Raw genomic sequence first — 25,455 nt, forward strand, 5'->3', positions numbered from 1 at the left:
TTGACGTGCACCTGAATATAAACATTGTATCCTCTAATAATTGCGGGGAAATTCCAGCAGATTGTGAAAGTTGAGCTAAAAAAGAAGTCAAGTGTATCGGTGTCTTGAATGTTTACATCGCAGAGTAACCTAAATATTGTGGAGGATTTTCCTCCACTTCCACGTTTTTGGTAATTTTCAGAAAAAGATTCCTCGGAATCCGTGAATTTTAGATATATACTGTCTTAGGCAATATTGCGAGGAATATTGTAGTCGAAAATTTTAACCCTCAAGCGAGTCAACAAATGGGTCCCTTTTTTAAAATAAGGTTAAAAACTCAATTAAAACAGGTTCGTATCAAGTCAAAATATTCTAAAAACTGATTTTTCATTAAAATTCTACTATAGTTTCTAAAAGACGTCAAAATTGTAAACGCCAGGGATTCATATATGTTAAAGAGACATTTTAGTATAAAAGTTTGTTTGAATTTGTGCCAAAATCTCCAACAAATCATCATTTTTGAAGGATGATGTCAAAGACAAATATATTCGCCATCAAATTTCACTAAAGCTTACCAAAGAAAAGAAATCTCTATTTTCATTATATATCTGAAAAATATTTGCATCAATGTTTCAAAATAAAAAAAAAAACTCAAATTATTCCCTAATTTTTTTTGATCAATTTTTCCTTGGACTTTTTTCGAGTTGACGCCTGAAAATAACATAAAATTTCAATTTAGGCGAAAGGTGTCAAAAGAAGAAATATTCTACACAAAATTTCACTATAAATCTCAGAGTTAACCGTATATTTTGGTACAATAGTTTTTATGAAAATTTCATTCGAAATTTGTGTACTACAAGTGAAAATTATGTGTTTGCTTTGTTACTCTTAATTTAACACGTTTCCATTCCTAAGTCAAAATTCCCCAACAAATCATCATTTTAGAAGGATGACGTCAAAGACAGTAATATTCTTCATCAAATTTTACTAAAACTTTTCAAAGAAAAGGAATCTCTATTTTTATTGTATGTCCCAAAAATATTTGCATCAATGTTTCAAAATAAAAATAAAATATTCCCTAATTTTTTTGATCAATTTTTCCTTGGACTTTTTTCGAGTTGACGCCTGAAAATAACATAAAATTTCAATGTAGGCGATAGGTATCAAAGAAAGAAATATTCTACACAAAATTTCACTATAAATCTCAGACTAAACCGTATATTTTGGTACAATAACACGTTTCCATTCCTAAGTCAAAATTCCCAACAAATCATCATTTTAGAAGGATGACGTCAAAGACAGTAATATTCTTCATCAAATTTCACTAAAACTTTTCGAAGAAAATGAATCTCTATTTTTATTGTATGTCCCAAAAATATTTGCAAACATTTTCCAAAAAAAAAAAAAAAAATCAAAATATTCCCTAATTTTTTGAGATCAATTTTTCTTTGGACTTTTTTCGAGTTGACGCCTGAAAATAGCATAAAATTTAAATTTAGGCGATAGGTATCAAAGAAAGAAATATTCTACACAAAATTTCACTATAAATCTCAGAGTAAACCGTATATTTTAGTACAATAGTTTTTATGAAATGAAATTTCAAAGAAAAGGAATCTCTATTTTTATTGTATGTCCCAAAAATATTTGCATCAATGTTCCAAAAAAAACTGAAAATATTCTTTAATTTTTTTTTTTGATTAATTTTACCTCGAACATTTTTTGAGTTTATGTCTGAAAGTAGCATTAAATCTCATTTTAGGTGGTAGGTATCAACGGAGGAAATATTCTACACAGAATTTCACTATAAATTTCAGAATAAACTATATATCTAGGTACAATGGTTTTTATGAAAACTTAGTTCGATATTTTTAGACTACATGCGAATATTGTGTTTCCTTTTTATCATTAACTGAAACCTAGTGAAAATCTCCACTTATACTTGATTTTTTTGAAGAAAGTGTCAAAGGATGAATTATTCTTGATCAAATTTCACTGTGAGTCCCTGGCATCAGAATAAATGCCGAATATTATCGTGAAATTATTCTGGAGGGTGTATTAAAGCTTTGGGAACGTAAACATTTTGGCCGCAGACCTTAGACATTCCAACAGGGCTCAGCACCATCACACGCGGCACGCGCCACCCCAGAATGGTTACAAAGTGAGGTTCCTCGCTTCATTTGCACAATGGCCACCAAAATCTCCGGATACCAATCCGTTGGACTATTGTGTCTGGAGTATTTTGAAAAGCAAGGTTGGCACTAAAAATACCAAAGTGTCGATCAACTCAAGCAAGCGCTTCGCCGGGAATGGGCCAATATACCGCAGAGCAACATACGGACAGCGTGTAACGGTTTCATTGGCCGTTTGAAGGCCAAAATTCGTGCCAAAGATGGCCAATTAGAACAAATCTAAACATATTCTAAAATTTGATGCTATTTCCGACTTTTTTTTGCTTTTATTCAATAAAATTAAAAAAATGTAAATATTATGGTGTATATAAGTATCGCTTCAAAAATCACTGAACAAATTTGTATGCCTTCCCAAAAATAAATTTTGAAAATATGATAGAATTTTGGTCTGATTGAAACGAACCTAAACCACTGTTCGCCTTGCAATGTGCTTTCACCTGTTTTTATACCCTACACCATAGTGGTAAGGGTATTATGTCTTTGTGCATTTGTTTGTAACATGAAGAAGGAAGCGAGATAGACCCATAGTTACTTTTGAGGATCTCCATAAAATCACTTTTTGAGTTGATTTATGCATGTCAGTCCGTCTGTCCGTCCGTCCGTCCGTCCATGTATTCTTGTGAACAAAATGCAGGTCGCATTTATTATCCGATTGAGATGAAATTTTGCACATATCATTTGTTTGGCCAAAGGACGAACCCTATTGAAATTGGAGATAATCGGTCAAAATTTAGATATACCTCCCATGTATATTTTCGTCCGATTTGCCTTTTATTGTGCACCAAATGTGTAATATCAGTCCGAATAGTATAGAATTTTGCACATATAACCAGATTAGACCTGAAAATAAGTATGCCAAATTTGATCGAAATCGGTTCAGATATAGCTATAGCTCCCATATATATTGTTCATCCGATTTGTTATTTTTGTCCTCCGTTGTTATTTTTGCACTCTGTAACAACAATATTTGGGGAAATATATCAAATGCAGCTCAGAAATACATTTGCTAAATTTTATCAAGATCGATTCCGATTTTTATATAGCTCCCATATATAACTTCGTCCGATTTACGTTTGATTGTGCACCAAACGTCTAATATTAGCCCAAATGGGATGAAATTTGACACTTACGACCGAATTGAGTCTAGAAGCTAGTATGTCAAATTTGGTGAAGATCGGTTCAGATATAGCTATAGCTCCCATATATATTGTTCATCCGATTTGTTATATTTGTTACCCACAGCCGTAAAATGCACTCCGTAACGACGATATTCAGGGAAATATATCAAATACAGCTCAGAAATATATTTGCCAAATTTTATCGAGATCGGTTCAGATTTGGATATAGCTCCCATATATAACTTCGTCCGATTTACCTTTTATTGTACACCAAAAGTCTAATATTTGCCCAAATGGGATGGAATTTGGCACTTACGACCGAATTGAAAGTAGAAGCTAGTATGTCAAATTTGGTGAAGATCGGTTCAGATATAGCTATAGCTCCCATATATACTGTTCATCCGATTTGTTATATTTGTTACCCACAGCCATAATATGCACTTCGTAACAACGTTATTCAGGGAAATATATCAAATACAGCTCAGAAATATCTTTGCCAAATTTTATCGAGATCGGTTCCGATTTGGATATAGCTCCCATATATATCTTTATCCCATTTCAAATTAATTGTGCACCAAATGGGCAATACAAGTCCAAATGCTTCGGCATATTTAGTCCTTTGAACTTTAAATTATAATTATAATCATAGCGTGTATGAGTGAATTCTCTCATAAAAACTTTTAATTGTTATGCGGAGCTCTTCTATATTAGCAAAGTGGTGTAGGGTATCATAAAGTCGGCCCCGCCCGACTTTAAGACCTTATTTACTGGTTATTCAATAAAATTAAAAAAAATGTAAATATTATGGTGTATATAAGTATCGCTTCAAAAATCACTGAAAAAAAAATTGTATGCCTTCCCACAAATAAATTTTGAAAATATCTAAAAAGGATAGAATTTTGGTCTGATTAAAACCATCCTTAACCACTGTTCGCCCTGCAATATGTTTTCACCTGTAATTTCATAATATTTTTTTATCAATTATTTAATAACACAAAAAAAAAAACTATTTTTGCGCACCAAACAAATATGCCTCATAAAACCGAAACTAAAGCAACAACAACAACGGCAAAAATCAATCGCCAAATAACCAAAATATTGCGGTGATAATCTTTTTTTTTTTTTTTTTGTTTTGTTTATATTGCGAACTTGTAGGTTGTCCTGATAAAAAAAAAAAAAAAAAAACGATGAGAAATTACAAGTGTTGTTGCATTTTGATTTGTTTATTGACCAAAACAACGCCCCAATTGAACCCCCCATATTCTATTTGGGGTTCGGTGAATTACTCCTGTGATTCATTTGCAAGATTAGATGTTGTTCTTGCTGTTATTGATTGGAATGATGATTATGGGTATTACGTCTATTTGCGTTTTTTTTTTTGGAGTATTGAATGTTGTAATTTTTATTGCTATTTTGTTATTGTTTTCCTTATTTTTTTGTTTGTTATCTAATATAGCTGATAATGGAAATAGCAAAATGATTGCGGTTTGGAAATTATTGTATTAGCTGACTTTTGAAATTTTTACAATTTTTTTTTTGCTAACCACTTGACATACCTCAAGTCAATTGGTGAACTTTTAAGGCGCCAACAGACCAGCCATCTAAGATAAAGTGGGGAATATTACAAAAACTTACTATTTTAATAAGTAGAGATATAAACTCAAGAGATTATAAAAATAGAGCTAAAAAAAGAAGACACGTGTATCAGTGTTTTGGAATTTTACATAAACAGTAACCTAACCTAACCGAGGGGAAGTGGTCCTCTCTCTTCCACATTCTTTGATGTTTTCGGATTAAGATTCATTGGAATCCTTAAATTTTAGGTATATAGTGTCTTTCGCATTATTATTAGTAATAATACGAAGATTATTTTGGTGGAAATTTTTAACCCTCATGCGATCCACCAAAGGGGTCTTTTTTTGTACTTCTTTTCCGAAAATAGCTAAAAACCTTACCCTTAACAGAGATCATAACAAGTCAAAATATTCTACAAAAATATTTGACATAAAATTCTATTATAGGTCTCAGAAATAATTACCAAAAGTAGGAATTAATAAATATTAATAACACATTTTAGGGTTAAAGCCGCCGTACTTTATTTGAGTTGATGCAAAATTCCCCATAAAATTTTACTATAAGTCACCGAAGAAAAGAAATCAATATTTAAAAAAAAGAGTAAAGAAAGCCTTAGATTATTTTTGTGGGAAATTTTAACCCTCATGCGATCCACCAAAGGGGTCTTTTTGGTACTTTTTTCCGAAAATGGTTAAAAACCTTACCCCTAACAGAGATCATAACAAATCAAAATATTCTACAAAAATATTTGACATAAAATTCTATTATAGGTCTCAGAAATAATTACCTAAAAGTAGGCATTAAAAAATATTAAAAAGACACATTTTAGGGTTAAAGCCGTACCTCATTTGAATTGATGCAAAATTCCCCATCAAATTTTACTATAAGTCACCGAAGAAAAGAAATCTCTATTTTCAAAAAAAAAGCTTTAGATTATTTTTGTGGGAAATTTTAACCCTCATGCGAGACACAAAAGGTGTCTTTTTTTGGTACTTTTTTTTCCCGAAAATGACTAAAAACCTTACCCTTAACAGAGATATTCTACAAAAATATTTGACATAAAATTCTATAAAAGGTCTCAGAAATAATTACCTAAAAGTAGGTATTAAAAAAATATTAAAAACACATTTTAGGGTTAAAGCCGTATTTTATTTGAGTTGATGCAAAACATAAGTTTGGAAAAATTTTATTTTCAAAAAAAAAAAAAAAAAACAGTAAAGAAAGCCTTAGAGTCGGATGGGGCCGACTTTATGATACCCTACACCACTTTGCTAATTTAGTAGAACTCCACATAACAATTAAAAGTTTTTATGGCAGAATTCAATCATACACGCTATGATTATAATTCAGTTCAAAGGACTAAATATGCCGAAGCATTTTTATCTTTTAAATTCGGATTTGATATATATGAGAGCTATATCCAAATCTGAATCGATCTTGATAAAATTTGGAAAATATATTTCTGAGCTGTATTTCATATATTTCCCTGAATATCGTAGTTACGGAGTGCATATTACGGCTGTGGGTAACAAATATAACAAATCGGATGAACAGTATATATGGGAGCTAGAGCTATATATGTGAACCGATCTTCACCAAATTTGACATACTAGCTTCTAGACTCAATTCGATCGTAAGTGCCAAATTTCATTTCATTTGGGAAATTATCAGATGTTTGGTGCACAATAAAAGGTAAATCGGACGAAGTTATATTTGAGAGCTATATGTAAATCTGAACCGATCTCGATAAAATTTAGCAAATGCATTTCTGAGCTGCATTTGATATATTTCCTCAAATATTGTTGTTACAGAGTGCATATTACGGCTGCGGAGGACAAAAATAACAAATCGGATGAACAGTATGTATATGGGACCTATAGCTATATCTGAAGCGATTTCTTATTTTCAGGCCTAATTTGGTTGTATTTTCAAAATTCCATAATATTCGGGCTGATATTACACGTTTAATGCACAATAAAATGCAAATCGGACGAAGATATATATGGGAGCAATATCGAAATTTTGATTGATTAACTCCAATTTCAATAGGTTTCGTCCGTGGGCCAAACAAATGATTTGTGCAAAATTTCATCTGGATCGGGTAATAAATGCAAACTGTACTTTTTTTCACAAAAATAAGTGGATAGACGGGCGGACGGGTCTATGGGTCTATCTCGTTTCCTTTTGCCTGTTACAAACACATGCATAAAGACATAATACCCTGACCACCTTGTGCTGCATGGTATAAAAACAAAAATATGCATTGTATTTTTTTATAGGTATTACGATTTCATGCATGAAAGTAACATAAAACTTCATATTAGAGCGAAAGTGTAAAAAGAAGAAAAATTCTACACCAAATTTCACTATAAGTCTCAGAATAAACCATACAGGGTAAGATGACAAAAAAACTGCAACAAAGTCAAACGCCATAATTTTTTTTGAATGAAAATATAAAATGTCGGAAATAGCATCAATTTTTAGAATAAGTTTAGATTTGTTCGAATTAGTTACCTTTGGCACGAATTATGGCCTTCAAATGGGCAAAATGAAACCGCCACACGCTGCCCGAATGTTGCTCTGCGGTATTTTGGCCCATTCCCGGCGTAGCGCTTGCTTGAGGTGATCGACACTTTGGTATTTTTTAGTGCCAACCTTGCTTTCCAAAATACTCCAGACACAATAGTCCAACGGATTGGTATCCGGAGATTTTAGTGGCCATTGTGCGCTGGAAATGAAGCGAGGAACCTCATTTTGTAACCATTCTTGGTTGGCGCATGCTGAGTGCGATAGTGCTGAGTCCTGTTGGAATGTCCAAGGTCTGCGGCCAAAATGTTTGCGAGCCCAAGGCTTTAATACACCCTCCAGAATATTTTCGCGATAATATTCGTCATTTATTCTGTTGCCACGGTCGATTAATACGAGCGGAGAGCGGCGACCATCGGCTGTTATGGCGGCCAACACCATCACCATGGCCGGCTCTTAAGTGCTGGTGGCCAACCGAAGTTGCACATTTTCAGCTGTCCTCTTTGGCAAGTAAACACCATCAATTTGTTTGTTTACAAACTGCTGGACAACGAATGTTTTCTCATCGGAGACGGAGAAAATCAAATTCGGCAGTTCACCACTTTCGGCCAAGCGAAGCAACTCTTTAGCTCTTTTGAGTCTATTTAATTTCTGTTGCGGTGTACAGGGTTGCCCATATTCGACGGACCCATCTGGCAACGCCATAACTTTTGACAGAGATGTCACAATTTTCTACTGGTAAGGCTCTTTCTTATCCGAAGAGGCCATATAAAAGTCGAACAAGGCGATCGGCCGAGAATATCGCTGCCGTACGAGCCAGTGTTGAGAGGTCCCCAAGAACATCCCAAAAACGCCGTTCTCAGCAGTTGGGCATGGCTCGGTCCACTTTACAACGGATTATTCGCGTTGATTTGCATTTGTTCCCGTACAAAATTCAATTGACGCAAAGAATGTTGCCTGCGGACAAGCCTCGTCGATTGGAATGGGCCCAAAGGTCCGTCGAATATGGGCAACCCTGTAAGTTCTTACACTTTTTGGAATTTCAATGGCTTTACCCCGAGCTCATTTTTCAATATTTGCGGAATGGAATATTGAGATATATTCAGCTCACGAGCCATTTTTCGGCCACTGCGACGCAGATTTCGATCAAGTCACTTCTTTACTTGTCGAACCATTTCTGTTGATGTTGCTGTTTTCTTGCGTCTATTTCCTTGACGTCGGGCTACGCTACCAGTATCTCACTGTAACGAGCGATGCTACTAGACACAAAAGATTTATTCACATTTAAATGCTGGAGTGCTCTACGGATAGCCATTTGTGGTTTTCCAGCCAAATATAAAGAAATCACACTATCACGACCCTTGAATTCCATCGCGAATAACTTTCTTTCTGGAAAATTCTCAACAAAATGCTTTTGTACGCTTGTAAACAATATAATAAGCTATCACAGGAATGATTTTAACAGCTGTCGGACGAGTGGCTTATAAATGACAGCAGTCTGGAGTTGGTTGCAGTTATTTCATCTCACCCTGTAGAACTTTTTTTTGGACAGAAAGACCAATGCGATCGGCCGAGAATATCGCTGCCGTACGAGCCAGTGTTGAGAGGTCCCCAAGAACATCCCAAAAACGCCGTTCTCAGCAGTTGGGCATGGCTCGGTCCACTTTACAACGGATTATTCGCATTGATTTGCATTTGTTCCCGTACAAAATTCAATTGACGCAATGAATGTTGCCTGCGGACAAGCCTCGTCGATTGGAATGGGCCCAAAAAAAAACATGGGTCCGTCGAATATGGGCAACCCTGTATTAACAGTGGAATTATATATTTACTTTTTGGTTGTAGATTCCCTTCAATTTAGTTTAGTAGTTTAACTCGTTGCAAAAAATATTGAAAAATATTCTTAGAATAACCTCCTATCTCTCGAAGAAAAAACTAAGAATATTTTATTGAAATATTTCTTACTCACACTCCAAACATTGTTTCTACATCGCATACTCAATGTTGATTTTGAAGTGCGAAAATCGGAAATATTTTGATAAATTTGAAATATTTTCTTAAGGGCCAAAATAATATTGGAATTCCAGAGAACTCATTCGAGTTGTTAAGCTCATAATTCCCTTTTTAAAGTCAAGAATTTTTATCAAACAATGCATTCAACGTCCAATCTCTTCAATTTCCTTTCAGAATTTTCTTTTGTTTACAAAACACCCACTTTTATTTACTTTTATCGTCTATTAGTAGACTTCGCCACTTTCCCCTTTGAGTGGCGTTTGTGCAATGGGGGCAGTGGGGATGATGAGGCGATACTGTGGTTATAACTTAAAAAAATTTAATTGGAATTTGTTTAACAATTATAAACATTTATAACAATTTTCGAAATGGAGTAAGATGATAAAAATTTACTCAAATGTGTATTATATCTGCAGGACTTTTGGTATTGAAAATGGGCCATGTTGGTCCACGTCTTCGTATAGCCCACATATAACGGCACCTCCCGATATTTGGTATTTTGATGATTTTAGCGACATAATTTACCGGAATTGTTTCAAATTTGGTATTTGAAGTTCGTAATGGATACTAAAAAATTTAATTGGAATTTTTTTTAACAATTAAAACTTTCTGAGTCGATCCCTGCATGAAGTCTCCAAAAAAATTCTAAGTCGATTTAGCGATGTCCGTCCGTCTGTGGAAATCGCTCTAGCTTCCGAACGAAATGAAGTAAGTTGATAAAAATTTACTCAAATGTGTATTATATCTGCAGGACTTTTGGTATTGAAAATGGGCCATGTAGGTCCACGTCTTCGTATAGCACCCATATAATGGTACCCCCCGATATTCGGGATTTTGATGATTTTAGCGACATTATTTACCGGAATTGTTTCAAATTTGGTATTTGAAGTTCGTAATGGATACTACATCCTATGACAGAAAATTGTCTGTGCAGGTCCAGGTCTTCGTATAGCCCCCATATAACGGTACCCCCCGATATTCGGGATTTTGATGATTTTAGCGACATTATTTATCGGAATTGTTTCAAATGTGGTTTTTGAAGTTCGTAATGAATACTACATCCCATGACAGAAAATTGTCTGTGCAGGTCCTCGTCTTCGTGTAGCCCCCATATAACGGTACCTCCCGATGTTCGGTATTTTGATGATTTTAGCGACTTATTCAACAGAATTGTTTTAAATTGTGGTATTTGAAATTCATAATGGATACTACATCCTATGACAGAAAATTTTCTGTGCAGGTCCAGGTCTTCGTATAGCCCCCATATAACGATACCTCCCGATATTCCGTATTTTGATGATTTTAGCGACATTATTTATCGGAATTGTTTCAAATTTGGTATATGAAGTTCGAAATAAATACTACAGCCTTTGACAGAAAATTGTCTGTGTAGGTCCAGGTCTTCGTATAGCCCCCATATAGCGGTACCCTCCGATATTCGGTGTTTTGCTGATTTTAGCGACTTTACTCACCGGAATTGTTTCAAATTTGGTATTTGAAGTTCGTAATGGATACTACAGCCTATGACCGAAAATTGTCTGTGCAGGTCCACGTTTTCGTATAGCCCACATATAACGGTACCTTCCGGTATTTTGATGATCTTAGCGACAATATTCACCAGATTTTTTTCAAATTTGGTATTTGAAGTTCGTAATGGATACTTTAGCCTAAGACAGAAGATTGTCCGCGCAGGTCCACGTTTTATAACTCCGATGGTACCTCCATATATTCGGTATTTCGATGATTTTATCTACATTATAAACATAATATTTTTTCAAGTTTCGCATTTGAATATTGTAAAAGCTCATGACAAAAGTTGCCTATGTAGGTCCACGTCCTCGTATAGACCCTAATATACAGCTACATCCAATATTTTTAAGATTTTAAAAGAATTTTTAACGGTTTTTATTTTTTTTTTTTTTTGAAAATTAAAAAATTTGTTCTAAATGCCCGGCCGAACTTACAGCTTTTTATACCCTACACCAAAAGGTGGTCAGGGTATTATGTCTTTATGTATTTGTTTGTAACAGGCAAAAGGAAACGAGATAGACCCATAGTTCCTTTTGATGATCTGCATAGAATCACGTTTTGAGTCGATTTATGCATGTCCGTCCGTCTGTCCATGTATTTTTGTAAACAATGTACAGTTCGCATTTATTGTCCTATCCAGATGAAATTTTGCACAAATCATTTGTTTGGCCCAAGGACGAACCCTATTGAAATTGGAGATAATCGGTAAAAATTTAGATATAGCTCCCATATATATCTTCGTCCGATTTGCCTTTTATGGTGCACCAAACGTGTAATATCAGCCCAAATAGTATGGAATTTTGCACATACAACCAAATTAGTCCTGAAAATAAGTATGTCAAATTTGATCGAAATCGGTTCAGATACAGCTATAGCTCCCATATATATAATGTTTATCCGATTTATTATTTTTGTCCTCCGCAGCCGTAATATGCACTCTGTAACAAAAATATTTTGGGAAATATATCAAATACAACTCAGAAATACATTTGCTAAATTTTATCGAGATCGGTTCAGATTTGGATATAGCTCCCATATATAACTTCGTCCGATTTACCTTTGATTGTGCACCAAACGTCTAATATTTGCCCAAATAGGATGAAATTTGACACTTACGACCGAATTGAGTCTAGAAGCTAGAATGTCAAATTTGGTGAAGATCGGTTCAGATATAGCTATAGCTCCTATATATACTTTTTATCCGATTTGTTATATTTGTTACCCACAGCCGTAATATGCACTCCGTAACAACGATTTTCAGGGAAATATATCAAAAACAGCTCAGAAATATCATTGTCAAATTTTATCGAGATCGGTTCCGATTTGGATATAGCTCCTATATATATCTTTATCCGATTTCAAGTTAATTGTGCACCAAATGGGTAATACAAGTCCGAATTTAAAAGATACAAATGCTTCGGCATGTTCAGTCCTTTGAACTTTAAATTATAATCATAGCGTGTATGAACTTTTAATTGTTATGCGGAGCTCTACTAAATTAGCAAAGTGGTGTGGGGTATCATAAAGTCGGCCACGCCCGACTTTAAGACTTTCTTTACTGGTTTTAGCTGTTTTTTCTTTTCAGATGTTGATCTCTGTGATTTTTCCGTTTTAATGGCTATGTTTCTTTCTGACGATTCTGCTTCTGTTCTGCTTTTTGCAAAAAAAAACATCCACGATTTTTCAAAAAAAAAAAAAAAAAAAAAAAAAAAAACAAGAACAAGAACAAATTGATTTTTTTCAGGGATCTATAGACCAATAATCGCACATTTTTAAAGGACCTATAGACCAATCGATTTTTACGTAATATTGCAGATAGAACCATATACCTAAAATGCAAGGATTCCAAAAGAATAATCATCGAAAAGTCTGCATTTTTGCAGATTTTCCATAGCATTCAAGTCCAAATTTTAGGTCAAATAAAACTGATTTCCAAGTGATTTGAGTTTTTACATGGTCGCACTTTTTATCGCCTTTTCTTTTTTTCTTTCAAATATTTCAGTATGGCGCCCAACGTGGATTTTTTAAGGAATTTTTTTAAGAGGGCCAATCGATTTTTACTAGTAATATTGCAGAAAAACCCACATACCTAAAATGCATGGATTCCAAGGAATATCAATCAAGTTAACCTTGATTCTGCATTTTTGCAGATTTTCCATAGGATTCAAGTCCAAATTTTAGGTCAAATAAAGCTGATTTCCAAATTATTTAACTTTTTACATGGTCGCACTTTTTACTGCTTTTTCTTTTATTTTTCTTTCAAATATTTCAATATGGCGCCCAACGTATGTATGTTTTTCTGTTTGGAACCACTGTCTAAATAGCTATCTGGAAATAGTTTTCCGACCAATAATTTTATGGACTTTAAGTTGATTTGCAATTTAGCGCAACAAAAATAGTGTGAATATAAATTACGTTTTACTTTTTTATTTTCTTCCGACAACTCTGGCCCCCTACCATTTCCCCCCTTTCCAAAAGTTCAAAACTAACAATAAAAACGGAATTAGTTGTTGAACTCACACACACACACCTCTACTCAAGCTGCAATTTATTTTTTGCAGTCATCGTCTGATTATTCTGGAAGTGAAATTAAATTGAGAAAACAAAAAATAACAACGTTTCGATTTCATTCATTATATGAATGGGTGAACGGGCGAACAGACCGATCCATAGCTGTTATTGTTATTCTTAATGGTTGTTGTAGTTGTCGTTGTCACTGCTTTTTGGTGCATGTCATTTGACAGTTACAATTATTTTTCAATTATTTTTGCAACGCCAAAATACAACAACAAACAGGTATTGAAAAAACATCATCATCATTTATTGTCGAACGTTTTGACAGTTTGTCATCTTCGCTGTCGTTTTGTCATTTCGATTTGGTCGTTCTGTCAGTCTCACTGTTTATTGTTTACTAACCCGTTCCGTTTTTTTTTCTACTACTTCCATCACTTAAATCGTGTTTGTTTTGTTATTATTTTGTTAATGACGAAGTTCATCCAACCAAACACCACCCGGTTGTCATTTAATCACGTTCGGTCGAATATTTTCACTCGAAAGAATGTTTGTTTTTTTTTTGTTGTCGTTCAACAATAACAACAAATCACACCAAAACAATAATAATAATGGAAAACTTGTTTACCAAAACAACCCGAAAAAAGGTTGCAATTTTTTCTGCAACAAAATTGCATTTTTCCGAATTGTAATTATTCAGCGTTTGGCACACAGAAATGACAGGTGGAAATTTGAAATCCAATTTTATTAGACTGGAATTTTTCCATTTGAAAAAATTTCAGAAATTTTTTTAAGACATATAATACCTCAAAATGTTTTCTAGCCCTCGAAGAGCTATCAGAAGGCTTGTCAAAGGGTTTCCAGGCTTAGAAGACGTGAAAGGGACCCATAAACGTGGATATTTTAAATATTTTTTTTAAATATTTTTTTAAAATGTCTTCCAGCTCCAAAGACCTGCAAATAGTATGCTAGTCCCAGTGGAGCTGTAAAATATCCTCTGGACCCAGAATGACCTGTAAAAGGTCGATCAAGAAAACCTGTAAATGGATCTAAAAAACCTACAAATGACCTTCTAGCACTGGAAGACTTGTCAACGATCTTCTAGACATAGAAAGCATGTGAGAGGTCCTTCAGTCCCAGGAAACCTGGAAATGGTCTTCTATCCCCAGGAGACATGTAAAGGGTCTTCTGGCCCCAGGAGAACTGTAAAATGTATTCTAGCTCCAGAAAATCTGTCAAGATCTTCTAGCGCAAGGAGACCCGAAAAAAGGATTTCCAGGCACAAAAGCCCTGGAACAAATCTTCTAGCCCCAGAAAGGTTCTAAAAGTTTTTCAGGCGCAGAAGCGTTTTAAAAGTTTTCCCGGCCCAGAAATCCTGCAAAAAGTCTTCTGTCCCCAAAAGACCTGTAAAAATTCTTCCAGCCCCAGAAGCCCTTTAAGAGATCTTTCAGCTCCAGAAGACCAGTAAAGAGTCATTTAGCTCCAGAAGACCTATATCAAGTGTCTAATAGCACCAGAAGACCTGGAAAAAAGTATTTTAACCATAGAACACCTCTGAAAGGACTTTTAGCCCCAGATGACCTGTTAAGGATAATTTCTTCCCAGAAGACCTTTAAAGGTTTTCTAGCCTCAGAAGGGCTGTAAAAGTTTTCTATCTTTAGATGACCTTCTCTTGACCCAATAGGTCTAAGTGGTCTTCTAGCCCCAGAAGACCCGTAAGAGGTTATCCAGCCCCAGAAGACTTCTAAAAGTTCTTCTTGTCCCAGAAGACCTATAAATGGACTTTTAGCCCCAGATGACCTGTAAAGGGCCTTTTAGACCCAGAAGACCCGTAGACGGTCTTCTAGTCCCAGAGACTTGTAGAGGGTCTTCTAGTCTCAGAAGATCTGTAAGTGATCTTACAGCTTTCGATTCTGAAACATTTGTAAAAGGTCTTCTAGCTCAGTTAAATATTTTCTAGTCTCAGAATATTTGTAAAAGATCCTCCAATCTTAGTAGTCTTCTAAAAGGCCTTCCAGTTCTAGAAGACATGTGAATGGACTTCTAGCCCCAGAAGGCCTATTGAAGGTCTACTAGTCCCAGAAGATTTGTAAGTGGTCTTCCAGCATCAAAAGACCTGTGAAAAGTCTTCTAGTCCCAGAAGACCTGTAAATGGATTTATAGCACAAGTAAACCTGGAAAGAATTTTCTTCTAGTCCCAGAAGATCTGTAAGTGGTTCTACAGATCCCGAAATCCTGTAAAAGGTATTCTGCTCCCAAAACACCTGTAAAAGGTCTTCTAGTCTCAGAATATCTGTAAAAGATCCTCCAACCTAAGTAGACTTCTAAAAGGCCTTCCATTTCCAGAATACCTGTGAATGGACTTCTAGCTCCAGAAGACCTGTAGAAGGTCCTCTAGTCCCAGCAGATCTGTAAACGGTCTTCCTGCATCAAAAGATCTGTAAAAGGTCTTCCGGTCCCAGGAGACTTGTAAATGGACTTTTAGCATTAGCAGACCTGTAAAGGGGTTTCTAGCCTCAAAAGACCTGTAGATGGTCTTCTAGTCCCAGAAGATCTGTAAGTGGTCTATCAGCTTTAGAAGAACTCTAAAAGGTTTACAAGCCTCAAAAGACCTGCAAAGGGTTTTCTAGTCCAATAAGACCTGAAAAAGGTCCAATAGTCATGGAGACCTTGAAGAGATCTTTTAGTCCTAGAAGATCTGTAAAAGGTCTTCCAGTCAAAAGGCCCCAGCAGACCTGTCAAGGAAAAGGATTTTCTAGCCCCAGAAGACATGGAAAAGGTCTATTAAATATACCTGTTAAATACATTGTAGCTTCTTAAGACTCGTAAAAGTCTTCTGGACCTAAAAGACATGTATGACATGCCCCAGCCCCAGAGTCCCTTTAAGATTTCTTTCAGCTCCAGAAGACCTGTAAAAGGTAATTTTTATGCCCAAAAGTCCAATAAAAGGTTTTCTAGCTATAGATGACCTGTAAAAGGTCTTCTAGACCCAGAAGACCTGGAAAGGGTCTTTTAACCATTGAAGACTTCTGAAAGATCTTCTAGACCCAGATGACCTATAGTGGGTTTCTTGTCTCAGAAGACCAGTAAAATTCCTTCTAACTCTAGAAGACCTAGAAAATATCTTTTAACCATAGAAGACATGTAAACCTTCTTCTGGCCTCGGAAGACCTGTGAAAAGTCTTCTATCCCCAAGAGACCTGTAAAAGGTCTTCTAGTCCCAGAAGACCTGTATAAGCTCTTCCAGTCCCAGAAGCCCTCTAAGAGGTCTTTCAGCACCAGAAGACTGTAAAAAGTAATTTATCCCCAAAAGTCCAATAAAAGGTTTTCTAGCTATAGATGACCTGTAAAAGGTCTTCTAGACCCAGAAGACCTGGAAAAGTTTATGGTTTAAGAAGACCTCTGAAAGGTCTTCTAGCTCTAGATGACTTCTAATGAGTCTTTTAGTCCCAGAAGACCAGTGAAATGTCTTCTAGTTCCAGAAGACCTGGACAAAAATCTTTTAACAATAGAAGACCTGTAAAACCTCTTCCAGCCCAGAAGCCCTCTAAAAGTTCCTCTAGCCCCAGAAGACCCAAAGGAGGTCCTTAAGCTCTTGAATACCCGTCAAATGTCCTCTGGACCTGTCAAAGATCTTCTGCGTAAAGGAGGTCCTGGAATGTTCTTCCACTTGTGGAAAAACCTCACAAAGTTTTCCACCTTTTTTTTTTGCAATTTTTACGATATGGCCTTATATTGTCCCATGTGACAACTTTTCATTGACAAAATTATGTCCCATGTCGTCGTTGATGTTGTCTCCGTTATCTCTGGCTTTTTATAGCCACCCACTTCCCCTGCGTCTTTTGAAACAATTGTTTATTTCTTTTTTTCATTTCTTTGGCAGTGGTAGTACCAGTGTCTACAAAATAAATGGTCATTTACTTTGCACATATTCTAATTACAATATTGCACATATTCTAATTACAATATTTGTACCCCCTGCAAACCCCCTCTCCTTTTTTCCTATAGTCTTTGATTTGGTTGTGTGATATTTTTCTTTTCAGACGTTGATCTTAATGATTGTTCCGTTTCAACGGCTACGTTTCTTTCTGGCGATCTGCTACTGGTCTGCTTGTTGTGCAAAAAAAAAAAAAACTATTACGAATCGCTGTTGTAGAAATGATGAAGAATAGAAAAGAAAAACAATAACAACAGGAAAGTTGAACTACATTCTGACTATTTTTTTCTTCTAATTTTTCTTCTTTCATTCCTTTTTCCTTTTTGCTGCAGCCCGTTGTCTACACGCGACACAAAACTACTTTGAAAAACGATTTCAAGTGCAACGTAACAAAGTTCTAGGTTCTGGCGATAGGTGTGAGGCTAAGCAGAGCAAAAAAAACGAGAACAAAACAACAATCTCAGACAAGGTAGCTGCCAGCAGCGTCTTGGAAAAAAATAGACAAATTGTAATGCTCGTGACTGAATTGCTTGGCGATAATATTGGCTTTAAACGTGGGCGTTGGGTGAGATATGTAAACACCAAGGCAACGCCCTTTTGTAGGTCCCATAAAAGACCAGAAAGTCTTTTTCTCATAGAAGACCAGAAGGCCCATAAAAAACCAAAAGGTTTTCCTTTATAGAATACCAGAAGGTCTTCGTTTCAAGAAGTCCTAAAAGTCTGATTTCAGAAAACCACAAGGTCTTCTTATAGAGGACCAGATGTTCTTCTTATAGAAGGGCAAAAGGCCTACCAGTCTTTTATGGGCAGACCTTCTGGTCTTCTATAAGAAGACCTTTTTCTGAACTTGTATAAAAATACCTTCTTATAGAATACAAGGAAGTCTTTTTATAGAAGACCATAGGGGATGTTTATGGCCATCTATAGAAGACCAGAACGTCTTTTTTAAAAAAAAAAAAAACTTAATATCTTCTTTTATAGACAACCACAAGGTCTTCTCATGTGTGACCGCAGGGAATTCTCATAGAAGGCCAAAAAGTATTTTCAAAGAAGGCAAAATGTTTCCTCATAGAGGACCACAAGGTCTTCCCATAGACGGACAAAATCTCTTCTTGTTGAAAAACAAAGGTCTCATATTAGAGGGTCATTGGTCTTCTAATGGAAGACCAGAAGTTCTTGTTATGGAATACCAGAAAGTCTTCCTTTGTAGGAGATCAGAAGGTCCTCTTATATAAGACTTTAAGGTCTTCTAATAGAAGGCCAAAAGGCCTTCTTATAGAAGTCCAAAAGGACTTCTTATAATAAAACCTAATGAAGACTTCAAGGTCCTCCTTTATAGAAGTCCAAAGTGTCTTCTTATAGATGACCAAAGGTCTTCTCATAGAAGAACAGAAGATTTTCTCATAGAAGGCCAGCAGGTGATGAGAAGGCCTTATCGTCTTCTTGGTCTTCTATGAGACGACCTCTTTGTATTCTATGAGAAGTTCTCTTAGTCTTCTATGAGAAGACCTCTTGGTCTTCGATGAGAAAACCTCTTGGTCTTCTATAAGAAGATCTTCTGGTCATAAAAATGTATTTTCAATAGGTCATAAAAATGTATTTTCAATAGGAAGACCTTTTGCTGTAAGAAGACCTTCTGGTCTTCTATAAGGGGTCCTTCTTGTCTTCAGCGAGAAGACCTTCTGGTCTTATACAAAGGGTCCTTTTTATATTCTATAAGAAGACCTCTTGGTCTTTAATAAGAAGGCCTCTTGGTCTTCTATGAGAAGACCTCTTGGTCTTCTATGAGAAGATCCCTTGGACTTCTATGAGAAGACCTCTTGGTCTTCTATGAGAAGACCTCTTGGTCTTCTATGAGAAGACCTCTTGGTCTTCTATGTGAAGACCTCTTGGTCTTCTATGAGAAGATCTCTTGGTCTTCTATGAGAAGATCCCTTGGACTTCTATGAGAAGACCTCTTGGTCTTCTATGAGAAGACCTCTTGGTCTTCTATGAGAAGACCTCTTGGTCTTCTATGAAAAGACCTCTTGGTCTTCTATGAGAAGACCTCTTGGTTTTCTATTAGAAGACCTTCTAGTCTTCTATAAGACGAGAAGACCTTCTGGTCTTCTATGAGAAGACCTTCTTCTGGTCTTCTATGAGAAGACCTCTTGATCTTCTACGAAGACCTCTTGTTCTTCTATGAGAAGACCTCTTGGTCTTCTATGAGAAGACCTCTTGGTCTTCTATGAGAAGACCTCTTGGTCTTCTATGAGACGACCTCTTGATCTTCTATGGAAAGACCTTCTGGGCGAGACCACATGGTCTTCCTGTAGAAGACCAAGAGGTCTTTTCATAGAAGACCATAAAAAACTGGAAGATCTTCTCATTGATGACCAGATAATCTTCCCATAGAAGATTAGAAGGTCCTCCAACCCAACTGTCCTCTTAAGAGGTTTGGTAGGAGGTTTCATAAAAGACTACACAAAAAAAGACTACAAACTTTTCTCATGGGAGACAGTGGAACTCCCTTATTTTCAGATTTATTTCAAGTTCGGACGGTCTAATCCCAAAGCAATCAAAGAATTCGAATCGCAATTTCAATCTCTTTTCCTGCCAGTCTTTAGTCTTCAAATTAAAAAAAAAAAAAACAATTTGCACAATATCAATCAATTTATCTGCCTGGTGCAGATAGGTAGTTGGTTCCGCTGCAGATACATATATATGTATGTAACCTATATTTAGAAAGAAGTCCAATTGTAATTGAATTAAATGAAAGAGGTGACAACCATTTTTGCAACAAACTAAAAGAAAAGCAAAAATAAATTGCGCCACAATTTTTGTGCAGTCGCAAAACAAAGGAAACTGTAAACAATGGCATGGGGGTGGAGAGGGAGAGGGGAGTGGGAACGAGAGAGTGAGAGAGAATGTTGTAAAACGTTTTTCAGTTTTTTTTTTTCTTCTTTCAAATGATGGAAATTGAACGTGATCATAATTCGCATAGGATACAAGATAGAAATCTAGAAATCTTGAAGAATCTTGAAGTCTGGGAATTTGAAGATTGGAAAATTAAGGGAAGACGGTGTATGGAAAAATATGACAATTTGGATTCTTTTTTTATAAACACAATATTAGGCCTCGGGTTCGTATATGAATTCTCTTGGACCCCTCATGTATTTGTTGTATATTAGATATTAGGATAGTTATTTTTTTATATCCTTTGTTTATGGAAAAATTGTGCGAAATTTGAAAATAGAGCAACCGTTACTCTCTCTCTCTCTAACTCTCTCCCACTCTCTTCATACAATTAATATATTTTTTCAAATGATATCTCCAGTCATTATAATTAATTAATTAACCTTTTTCTATTTCTAGAACTTATTCTTTACCATTCTAAATGAAGATATTCCGAACGTTCTTTTCCCATGTCCCGACAGAATTTTCTAGTTTTTAACAACCATTGTTGAAAGTATTGCCAATGAAAAATATTCTCGAAATTTACCAGATTAAATAATTCATCTCTTTCTGAAAAAACCTCATCCTAAAAGATCAAAGTTTACAACAAATCGCGTAACAAGATCATCATCATCATCGCCATCGCCATCAAACCCAATATTCATTACATTAAGAGAAATATTTTTCGTACAAAGAAGAAATATCTAGAAAATGTTTTTTTTTTTTTTCGTGGCAAAAAAACATATTTGATTGCATTTTATTGGTTTAAATCATTTCATTCATTGCAGTTTTTTCTACATCTACGATGTTGTTGCTGTCTTTGCTTTTGATTTATAAACCGACTGGGAGGGAATTGAGGCGAGTGAACTATAGATAAAATTTTACATACTAAAATAACACTATTAGCAACATATGGACACATGCATTCACATATGTACACATGTATATACAAATATATGCATGTGAAAATGCATTCGGTACATATGCAAATAATAAGCAAATTCTGGTAATGAACCGAACAGCTATGCTCTATTGTGTCTGACTGCAGCTGAAATGCCAAAGTGCTTATGTATATTTTATTTTATAGAAAATAAAAGAAATCTCCACAAAAATCCCATTACTTCTTACAAAGGTCTTTTTATATATGATCCAGAAAATATGGTCATACAGTACCTGAAAGCCTTCCTATAGAAGACCTAGAGGTCTTCTAACAGAAGACCTAAAGCTTTTCTAATAGAAGACCAGGATATATTTTCGTAGAAGACCAGAAGTCTTCTCATAGAAGACCCGAAGCTCTTCTCGTAGAAGATCAAGAGGTCTTCTCGTAGAAGACCATAAGAAAGTCTTCTCTTAGAAGACAAGAAGGTCTTCTCATAGAAGATCAGAAGGTCTTCTCATAGAAGACCAAAAGGTCTTCTCATAGAAGCCCAAGAGGTCTTCTCATAGAAGACCAGAAGAAGGTCTTCTAATAGAAAACCCAGAGGTCCTCTCATAGAAGACCAGAAGGTCTTCTCATAGAAGGCCAGAAGGTCTTCTCATAGAAGGCCAGAAGGTCTTCTCATAGAAGGCCAGAAGGTCTTCTCATAGAAGGCCAGAAGGTCTTCTCATAGAAGGCCAGAAGGTCTTCTCATAGAAGACCAGAAGGTCTTCTCATAGAAGGTCCGAAGAAGGTCTTCTCATAGAAGACCCGAAGGTCTTCTCATAGAAGACCAGAAGGTCTTCTCATAGAAGAAGAAGATGTCTTCCTATAGTAGACCAAGAGGTCTTCTTATTGACGACCAAGAGGTCTTCACATAGAAGAACAGAAGAAGGCCTTCTGATAGAAGATGAGGAGGTCTTCTTCTAGAAGACCAGAAGAAGGTTTTCTGATAGAAGACCAAGAGGTCTTATTCTAGAAGACCAGAAAGTTTTCTCATAGAAGACCCAGGGGTCTTCTTATGAAAGACCCAGAAGGTCTTTTCATAAAAGACCTGGAGGTCCTCTCATGGAAGACCGAGAGGTGTTCTCAAAGAAGACCAGAAGGTCTTCTTATAGAATACCAGAAGTTCTTCTCATAGAAGTCCAGAAGGCCCTCTCAAACAAGCTTAAGAGGTCTTCTCAAAGAAGCCCAATACGTCTTCTCATAGAAGCCCAAGAGGTCTTCTCATAGAAAAATCTGAAGGTCTTTTGATAGAAGACCACAAGGTCTTCTGATAGACGACCAGAAGGTCTTCTGATAGACGACCAGAAGGTCTTCTGATAGAAGACCTAAAAGAAGGTGTTCTCATAGCCTTCTCATAGAAGACTAAGGGGTCATTCAAACACACCAACAGTGAACCCTAAATAAAAATCTCAAAATTCTGGCTTTACCCATACAACCTATCTTCTGAAGATTGGGTGGGATGGGTATCTTCTTAAGACTTTTGGGCGTTCTCTTCTGTATATGGTAGCCCTATTTGATGTTTTAAAGACCTGGCCTCCTTCACAAAAAAATACATCTGGATCGTCTATTTATAGAGACATTAAGAAGTTCTGCCAAGTGTACTGGAATGCTCCAATCAGATATTGATATCGTTGGCCAACTGCCAGATGTTCAGAGAGCGAAATTCTCAGATTACCTATGGGGCATAGTCAAATATGCGCATAATCTATCTACCCGACCGCCCACGCCGAATGACCTTATTAAAAGATTTTTTTTTCAAAATTTTCCAAACATTTTTGGAATAACTGGACCTCCGATTTACGTCATTTCCCTCGCACTTAATTTATGCTGTGGACCTACTAATTGAGTCATTTTTGCGCTGATCACTTGACCATCGAGTGATTCAAAATTCTAGTTCATCTCCATGGTACGCACACAAGGGGGGGGGGGGGGGGGGGGGGGGGGGGTGGATTTGATTGAATTCTACGATAGCAGCTTCTTTTCAATTGTCATTTTTCTGACATTGAACATGACGTTCGATGTCACATCTTGGGGCGCTTGTTGTCATGTGGCGCGATCTTCGTGTTTTAATGGACATTTTATGAATTTAATAGAAATTAATTAATTTCCGAGCAGTTGGAAATAGAGAGAGACGTTTTTCTTCTTCTTCTCCTCTTTCGAGAAAATGTTCTACGCCTTGAAAATTTCTGTGGATCTGCCGTCTACTCTGATCTTACGGTGTTGATGATTGATTGAAATTGAATCAAAAATACACTTTCGCCGCTTTGCTTTCAATCAATTCTTGACTTCAATTGAATTTTGATTGGAGAATCTTGTCTTGTTTTATTTTAGCAAACAGGAATTGGTGGGACGGCGGAATGGGGTAACAAATTGTTGGCCGGCCTTTAGATAGGTATCTCGATGAAGTGATGCAACCAAAAAATAATGCCAATTGTTGTTGTATATTTTACCGTTTTATTTATCATTTCAATAAATTCAAAACATAGGTCATAAATTTCAATTTAATTTTGAATTCTTTGTGTGGAAGACAATGGAGAAGTACAATCTATAGGAGGTGGGAGATACTTCACGGTACCCTATAGTAAAAATGTTTATTGGAAATCGAAGATTGTTCAAAAAAATGAAATATATTCTGACTTTTTTTTAACCAGGTCTTTTTTTTTTAGTTGGAATTTGATCTCATCGATCTTCAAGGGAAATACGAATTTAATTCGAAATCGTATAAAAATATATATGGGAACTATATCCAAATCTGAACCGATCTCGATAAAATTTGGCAAAGATATTTCTGAGCTGCATTTGATATATTTCCCCAAATATTGTTGTTACAGAGTTCATATTACGGCTGCGGAGGACAAAAATAACAAATCATCGGATGAACAATATATATGGGAGCTATAGCTATATCTGAACCGATTTCGATAAAATTTGGCATACTTATTTTCAGGCCTAATTTGGTTGTATGTGCAAAATTCCACACTATTCGGGCGGATATTACACGTTTGGTGCAAAATAAAAGGCAAATCGGACGAAGATATATATGGGAGTTATATCTAAATTTTTACCGATTATCTCCAATTTCAATAGTGTTCGTCCTTGGGCCGGATAATAAATGCGACCTGCATTTTGTTCACAAGAATACATGGACAGACGGACGGACGGACGGACGGACAGACGGACGGACTGACATGCATAAATCAACTCAGAAAGTGATTCTATGCAGATCATCAAAAGGAACTATGGGTCTATCTCGTTTCCTTTTGCCTGTTACAAACAAATGCACGAAGACATAATACCCTGACCACCTTGTGGTGTAGGGTATAAAAAGTCAAATGCCATAAATTTCGGAAATAGAATCAAATTTCAGAATAATTATAGATTTGTTCGAATTGGTCATCTTTGGCACGAATTATGACCTTCAAACGGCTAATGAAACCGTCACACTCTGCCCGAATGTTGCTCTGCGGTATTTTGGCCCATTCCCGGCGAAGCGCTTGCTTGAAGTGATCGAAACTTTGGTATTTTTTAGTGCCAACCTTACGTTCCAAAATACTCCAGACACAATAGTCCAACGGAGATTGGTATCCGGAGACTTTGGTGGCCATTGTGCGCTGGAAATGAAGCAAGGAACCTCATTTTGTAGCCATTCTTGGCTGGCGCATGCTGAGTGCGATGCTGCTGAGTCCTGTTGGAATGTCAAAGGTCTGCGGCCAAAATGTTTGCGTGGCCAAGGCTTTAATATACCCTCCAGAATATTTTCGGGAAAATATTCGTAATTTATTCTGAGGTCACGGTCGATTAATACGAGCGGAGAGCGGCGACCATCGGCTGTTATGGCGGCCCACACCATCACCATGGCCGGCGCTTGAGTTCTGGTGGCCAACCGCCGATGGTGCACATTTTCAGCTGACCTCTTTGGCAAGTAAACACGATCATTTTGTTTTTTTACAAACTGCTTCACAACGGATGTTTTCTCATCGGAGAACCAAATCAAATTCGGCAGGTTCACCACTTTCGGCCAAGCGAAGCAACTCTTTAGCTCTTTTGAGTCTATTTTCTTCCCGTTGCGGTGTAAGTTCTTGCACTTTTTGGAATTTCAATGACTTTACCCCGAGCTCATTTCTCAATATTTGCAGAATGGAATATTGCGATATGTTCAGCTAATTAGCCATTTTTCGGCCACTGCGACGCGGGTTTCGATCAAGCCGTTTTTTTACTTTT

Source organism: Musca domestica, unplaced genomic scaffold, assembly GCF_030504385.1.
Source record: "Musca domestica strain aabys unplaced genomic scaffold, Musca_domestica.polishedcontigs.V.1.1 2, whole genome shotgun sequence".
Classification (NCBI taxonomy): Eukaryota; Metazoa; Arthropoda; class Insecta; order Diptera; family Muscidae; genus Musca; species Musca domestica.